The 6,244-nt window shown below is 43.2% G+C and overlaps 1 pseudogene; it reads right to left on the bottom strand.

Annotated features, from left to right (window-relative positions):
- Positions 1 to 4,797: 4,797 nt before the first annotated feature.
- On the bottom strand, positions 4,798 to 5,265 carry LOC110314536 (annotated as a pseudogene).
- Between the last annotated feature and the right edge of the window lie 979 nt (positions 5,266 to 6,244).

The following is a 6,244-nucleotide window of genomic DNA, read 5'->3' as shown; positions in this document are numbered from 1 at the left end:
AGAGAGAGAGAGAGAGAGAGAGAGAGAGAGAGAGAGACAGAGACAGAGAGACACAGAGAGAGAGACACACACACAGAGAGAGACAGAGACAGACAGATAGACAGACACAGACATGGACACATAGACACACACAAACACTTATTTACTTACCTTTTTATAGCTATTTTGGTTCAAAAGTAATGCAATTTATTATGTAATGTATGTAGATACATGTTATACATTTCTTTCTCATTTGTTTCTCATTCTATCCTTTGATCTCATGCTGATTTCTCTCTCATCCTCCCTGTAATTACTCCTTCTGCCTTTTCTATTCCATTTATTCCATGACTCTTTCTATTCATCTCCTCACTTGAGCTTTTTTACTTTCTTTCCATGATCTCCATTCTAGTTTTGTACCCTATAGTCATACACACAAACACACACAAATATATACATGCATATATAATGTTTTTGAAATTATATTTTAAAATAATATATATATATATCTCTCTATATATCTATATATATATCTTTTAGCAGTTAAGAAATGCATTTATGTACAGAGGGTCAGGAAATTGAACAGAGGCCTGTAGCAATGGGGGATGGTTAACGGGGGTAGCAACCAGAAAGTCCTAGATGCCAGGAAAGCAAGAGCCTCCCAGGACCCCACAGGGATGATAATAGTTGAAATATCCAACAAAGGGGATGGAGAACCTGTAGAGACCATATCCAGAGGTTAGGCATGGGCCCCCTCCCCTGGTTAAGGGATGGGGCCATCCACCCATCTCCAAAATTGCTCCTGTCTAAAGGAAATGAAGGGACAAAATGTGGAGCAGAGACTAAAGAAAAAGCCATTCAGAGACTGCCTTGCCTGAGATCCATCCTATATACAGACACCAAACCCAGACACTATTGTTGATGCCAAGAAGTGCTTGCTGACAGGAGCCTGATGTCTCCTGAGAGGATCAGCCAGAGCTCTATCAATACAGATTGGGATTCTTGCTGCCAACCATTGGACTGAGCACAGGGATCTCAATGGAGGAGTTAGGGGAAGGACTGAAGTAGCTGAAGGAAACTTATCTGGCATCAATGGGAGGGGATCCCCTTGGTCCTGTGAAGGCTTGATACCCCAGTGTACTGGCTAGCTTTGTGTCAACTTGACACAGCTGGAGTTATCACAGAGAAAGGAGCTTCAGTTGGGAAAGTGCCTCCATTTGATCCAGCTGTAAGGCATTTTCTCAATTAGTGATCAAGGGGGGAGGTTCCCTTGTGGGTGGTGCCATCTCTGGGCTGGTAGTCTTGGGTTCTATAAGAGAGTGGACTGAGCAAGCCAGGGGAGGCAAGCCAGTAAAGAACATCCCTCCATGGCCTCTGCATCAGCTCCTGCTTTCTGACCTGCTTGAGTTCCAGTCCTGCATCCTTTGGTGATTAACAGCAGTATGAAAATGTAAGCCGAATAAACCCTTTCCTCCCCAACTTGCTTCTTGGTCATGATGTTTTGTCCAGAAATAGAAACCCTGACTAAGACACCCAGTGTAGAGAAATGCTAGGGTGGTGAGGTGGGAGTAGGTGTGTGGGTGTGGGAGCACCCTCATAGAAGCAGGATGAGAGGAGATAGGATAGGGGGTTTGCAGAGGGGAAAATGGGAAAGGGGATAACATTTGAAATGTAAGTAAATAAAATATCCAGTTAAAAAAGTAAAAAAAAGAAAGGCATTTATGGGGGGAGAGGAAACACACACATGCAGCAGACACACAGAGAGAAAGACCTTCTGTGAAGCAGAAGGGATTGGGAGGCTGAAAAACATCCAGGTTTTTCTTGAGGTCTGGGGGTTTTAAGGCCTCTGAAGATTCCTCCTCCCCTGAGTTAGGGTTGGTCAGTTTGAAACTAGGTTGGTTGCTTGGTCTAGAACTGTTGTATGATATGTCCTGATCCATCCTTGAACTTGTTGAGCCAATCCATTAGCAGTGGGAAAGATGGTGGGAGACAAAAGTCAACAAGGCCCTTTGTCTTAAATTAGGAGGTTGAGGAAGAAGCTGGCCATCTTGGAGATTTGCCTCCTTTATTATCTAGCCATTGCTCCCCTCCCTCCCTGTTTATCAGGGAGTCTGTCTCACTTTAGGAGGATGAGGAACAAATTGGACATCTTGTAAGTCTGACAGTTTTCTTAACTAGCCATGGCCCCTCTTCTTTTCTGTCTGCTTACTAGGAAGCCTGTCTAATTCCATGTCTCTCATTCCCTACTCTTAGAGGTCACCCTAACTGCTCTTAGGGGGTTTGGGAAGATGACCAAAGGGTTGACGATGGGGATCAGCAGTCAGAGTATCTCATAGTTTCGTAGTTTGAGGACTGAGATAAGCTGACTCCATGACAGGCTTCAAACTGGCAGTTCATGAGACTAGGCCTAAATTTCTGTTTCCCAGAACTGGACAAGCCAAGGCAAGTTAGTTACTGGAAAAAAACATAGACTGTGGGCAGCCAATCAGAAGTTTCCCTGCCATCAGAAGCTGCCCCACCTCCTGGCCTGAGGCAAGAGCAGTGAGTGAGTCAGCAACAGTTTCCAGGTTTCCCTAGCAACAGTTTCCTGCCCTCCTCCTCCCCCCCAGCATTGGTCCTGGAATGTCCACCCCCCCAGGCCCTAGCCAATCTCAAAGACCCCCCCCCATACCCCTAGAGATTGAGCCAACCAATCAAGATAAAGGTCACCTACCATTCCCTGGAATTCCCCTAATCTGCTTTAAATTGGGTTTGAGAGCTCACCTGGGTGTCTCCATCTTGGTAAATGGTAGACCCTTGCATGCTGGACTTCTGCAGAATAACATGCTCTTAGCTTTTGTGTAACTATTTGAGTCTGGGTTATCATTCTTCAGTGAATCATGGAGCCTTACATTAGAAGGGCCTACCTAAGGGGCCAAAATAAAACTTAACAGATGATGGTAGCACAGAGCCTAAGACAGTTATTTGGTGATGGTGTGTATCTTCGGAGCTTGTCATCCAAGTGAGGTAGCACCATTTTCTACTGTAAGATGTCCACCATGTAGGAGGCCATTTGTCTGGTTCAAGAGTTCAAGGAGCCTTTCATTAGCCAGTTTCTTTGACTGAGGGTCTAACTTGCTCCAATTGTCCAGGAGACAAGTCAGTGGCAGCACTGAAGGAATCTTGGAGGATTTTGCCCCCATCTTGATGAGTTGGTGGTCCTAAAAAACAATCTAAGATGAGGTCCCCAAAATGACACCATCTTCAGAAGAAATTCAGAGATGAACTCCTCCCCCAAATGATAAAGTCTAGAAATTATGAGGTCTAGGGGTCTTGTTTGAGTTTGTTTTCTCTTCCAGTTAAAATATTTAAAGACAGAAAAACTCCCCTGAAGAACAACAGATAGCAGCAGAGAAAACTCACCTACCAAGACAGAAAGGCATTTTATTGGTATGAGAAAACACACACATGCAACAGACACAGAAAAAGACCCTCTAAAAAAATCCGTATTTTAATACACATTTTTTTTGGCTTTTTTGAGACAGGGTTTCTCTGTATAGCCCAGGCTGTCCTGGAACTCACTTTGTAGACCAGGCTGGCCTCGAACTCAGAAATTCACCTGCCTCTGCCTCCCGAGTGCTGGGATTAAAGTTAATACACTTTTAATTAAAATAGATTACATCACTTATCCCTTTCCCTTCCCCTTCTCCAACCTCTCCCATGCCTCTCCTTCAAATTGATAGCCTCTTTTCATTAATTTTTATTGTTACATACATAGTACATACATATAAGCATATGTCTGTACAAATATATAAATACATCATGCTGAATCCATTTTGTTGTTTGTGAAATAGGGCTTCAGGGTTGGCCACTTTGTACTGGATAACCAGTTCAGAATCCCATCCCTGGGAAAGGCTAATTCTTCCTTTTCTCAGCCATTGTTAGCTGTCTGTAGTCCTTCATCCAGGAGCGGAACCCCATGAACCCCATGCATGTTATTCTTGCATTCTGTGTTAACACGATCACTATTGATGTTGCCATTGTTCCAGTCTTGTTTATGCAGACATTTCTAGGATAGATTTTCACAGCAGACTTCCCAAGATTCTTGTTTTAACCATCTTTCCAGCTCTTCTTCCACAGTCTTCCCTGAGCCATAGATGCAGGAGCTGTAAAATACATGTATCCATTGGGGCTAGGTTTCCCAGGATCATTAATCTCTGCATTGTTTCCAGTTGTGGTTTTCTGTGATGATCTCTATTTACTGTAGATGAGGAGTGGTAGCTGCACTTATTTAAAGTAATAAGGATAAGATTTAGAATGTAGGAAGAAATTATTCTGGCCTAGCAAAGTGGTGGTAGTGGATTCTTTTCTTAGGTTTACGACCTCACTAGCCCCAGGAAGTTGGTTAAGTTTTGAGTACCAGACATGATTCCCCTCCTGTTGAATGGGCCTTACGTCCAATTAGACAGCTATTGGTTACCACTTACTGCTCTTTTACATATATATTTTGCCATGCTGGTCATTGTTGTGGCTCATAGGCTTTGCAGCTGGGTAGGACTGCTTAATTGTTTCCCTCCCTTGGCAGCTTGAACAGTATTTTCTGGTACCATGGAAACTGTACGGCAGGAACGAGGCTTTCAGGTTAGATCCAGCATGAACCATCCAAGTCCTGTGTTCTGAGATCATGAGTTCTTCTGCAATGGTGCTTACCTTCAACCTCCGAGAGGCAAGGAAGGGCAACAGTAGTCTATATTGTTTGGGGAGTCACATGGACTACCTTGACACACCTTTTGAAAGGAGGTTTCTCATGTCTGATATTGGGGTTTTTGTTAGTCTATGTTTTTAAATATACAAATGTATTACTGCATTTCCATAGTCAAAATGTATGATCATAGTCTTTTTCTTCTTGCCTTTGTACATGACTAAAAGAGTCACATTGGCTACTTTAACAGCCTTAAAGCAGACTCCAGGGATATGACCTACAATATGACCTTTAGACCAATTCCAGCAACCAGAACTTCATCATTTTCCTCATTGAAGTTCAAACAGCCATCACTGAGCACAAAAGCTGTGATTTATGGTGTTCTCGATGAGCTGCACCCTGACACACTTCCTGATAGCAGAATTTGCCTGTCTGGCTTCAACCCTTACCCTTACCTTTTCCAGCACAATTCTCTTTGCATGAGAAGGATTGGTCCTTAGGGCTGTGCCCAAAAGAGCTTTTTTGGTATTGCTTATCATCCCACTGCTGGTCCTGTTTGTGGCTGCGAGGCATCTGGCAGTGCAAAGACCAGAACAGTTGTTGACTTGTGTGTGTGTGTGTGTGTGTGTGTGAGAGAGAGGGGGGGGGAGAGGGAGGGAGGGAAGAAGAGAAAGCTTGTCTATGGTTCTTGTAGAGAACATCAGCTCTAGTGTGGGTGGGGTGGGGGTGGGGGTGCACGTGCGCATGCACACTGTCTATAATTATAAATTTAGGTAAATGTAAGACAAAAATGATTCCTTGAGGCTTTGTTCTTATTTGTCTTTTGTCTTTCTTTCTTTTACGAATTGGTCTCCCCGATCTTTGTTTTCAACTTCAGACCACCAGTACCTTGCTATTGCTCCCTATGACTCCCCCAACCGACCCTTGCTCCCTTTGAAATCTCCTGATTTCCATTGTTATTTTATGTTGTATATTCACATGTGAAGCTTTGGAGCTAGGAACAAACTGCAGATGAGAGAGAACACGTGCTATATAATTTGAAACCGAGTGTTTGTCCATGAGAGAAGACACGCTGTGCTGTATTTGTCTAAGTCTGGCTTATTCCACTTAATGGAATGATTTCCAGTTACATCCCTTTTCCTGATTTCATTTTCCTTTATGGATGTCCAATATTCAGTTGTGTCGATGTCCCTCATTTTCATTTTAAAAATTATTGAATTTCATGTGTATGGGTGCTTTGTCTGCATGTATGCCTGTGCACCAAGAGTATGCAGGGCCCATGAAGGTCAGAAGAGGTTGTGGAGTCTTTTGGCACTGGAGTTATAGCAGGCAGAAAAGTACCAGCAAGTCCTCTTGAACTATGAGCCATCTCTCCAGCCCTGGCTATTGTGAATGATGCAGCTATCAACATGGCTGTACAAATATTTCTGTAGAATGCTGACTTAGAATCCTTTGGGTATGTTCTCATATGGTATTTCTATTGTCAGTTTATTGAAAAACCACAATGGTGATTTCTACAGCTGTTGTTCAAGTTTACGTATCAATAGTGGTAAATAAGGGTTCTCTTTGCTCACACCATTTCCAGTA

This window comes from Mus pahari, chromosome X (assembly GCF_900095145.1).
Source record: "Mus pahari chromosome X, PAHARI_EIJ_v1.1, whole genome shotgun sequence".
NCBI lineage: Eukaryota > Metazoa > Chordata > Mammalia > Rodentia > Muridae > Mus > Mus pahari.
Note: the sequence above shows the minus strand (reverse complement) of the source record. Positions and strands in the feature narration are given on the sequence as shown.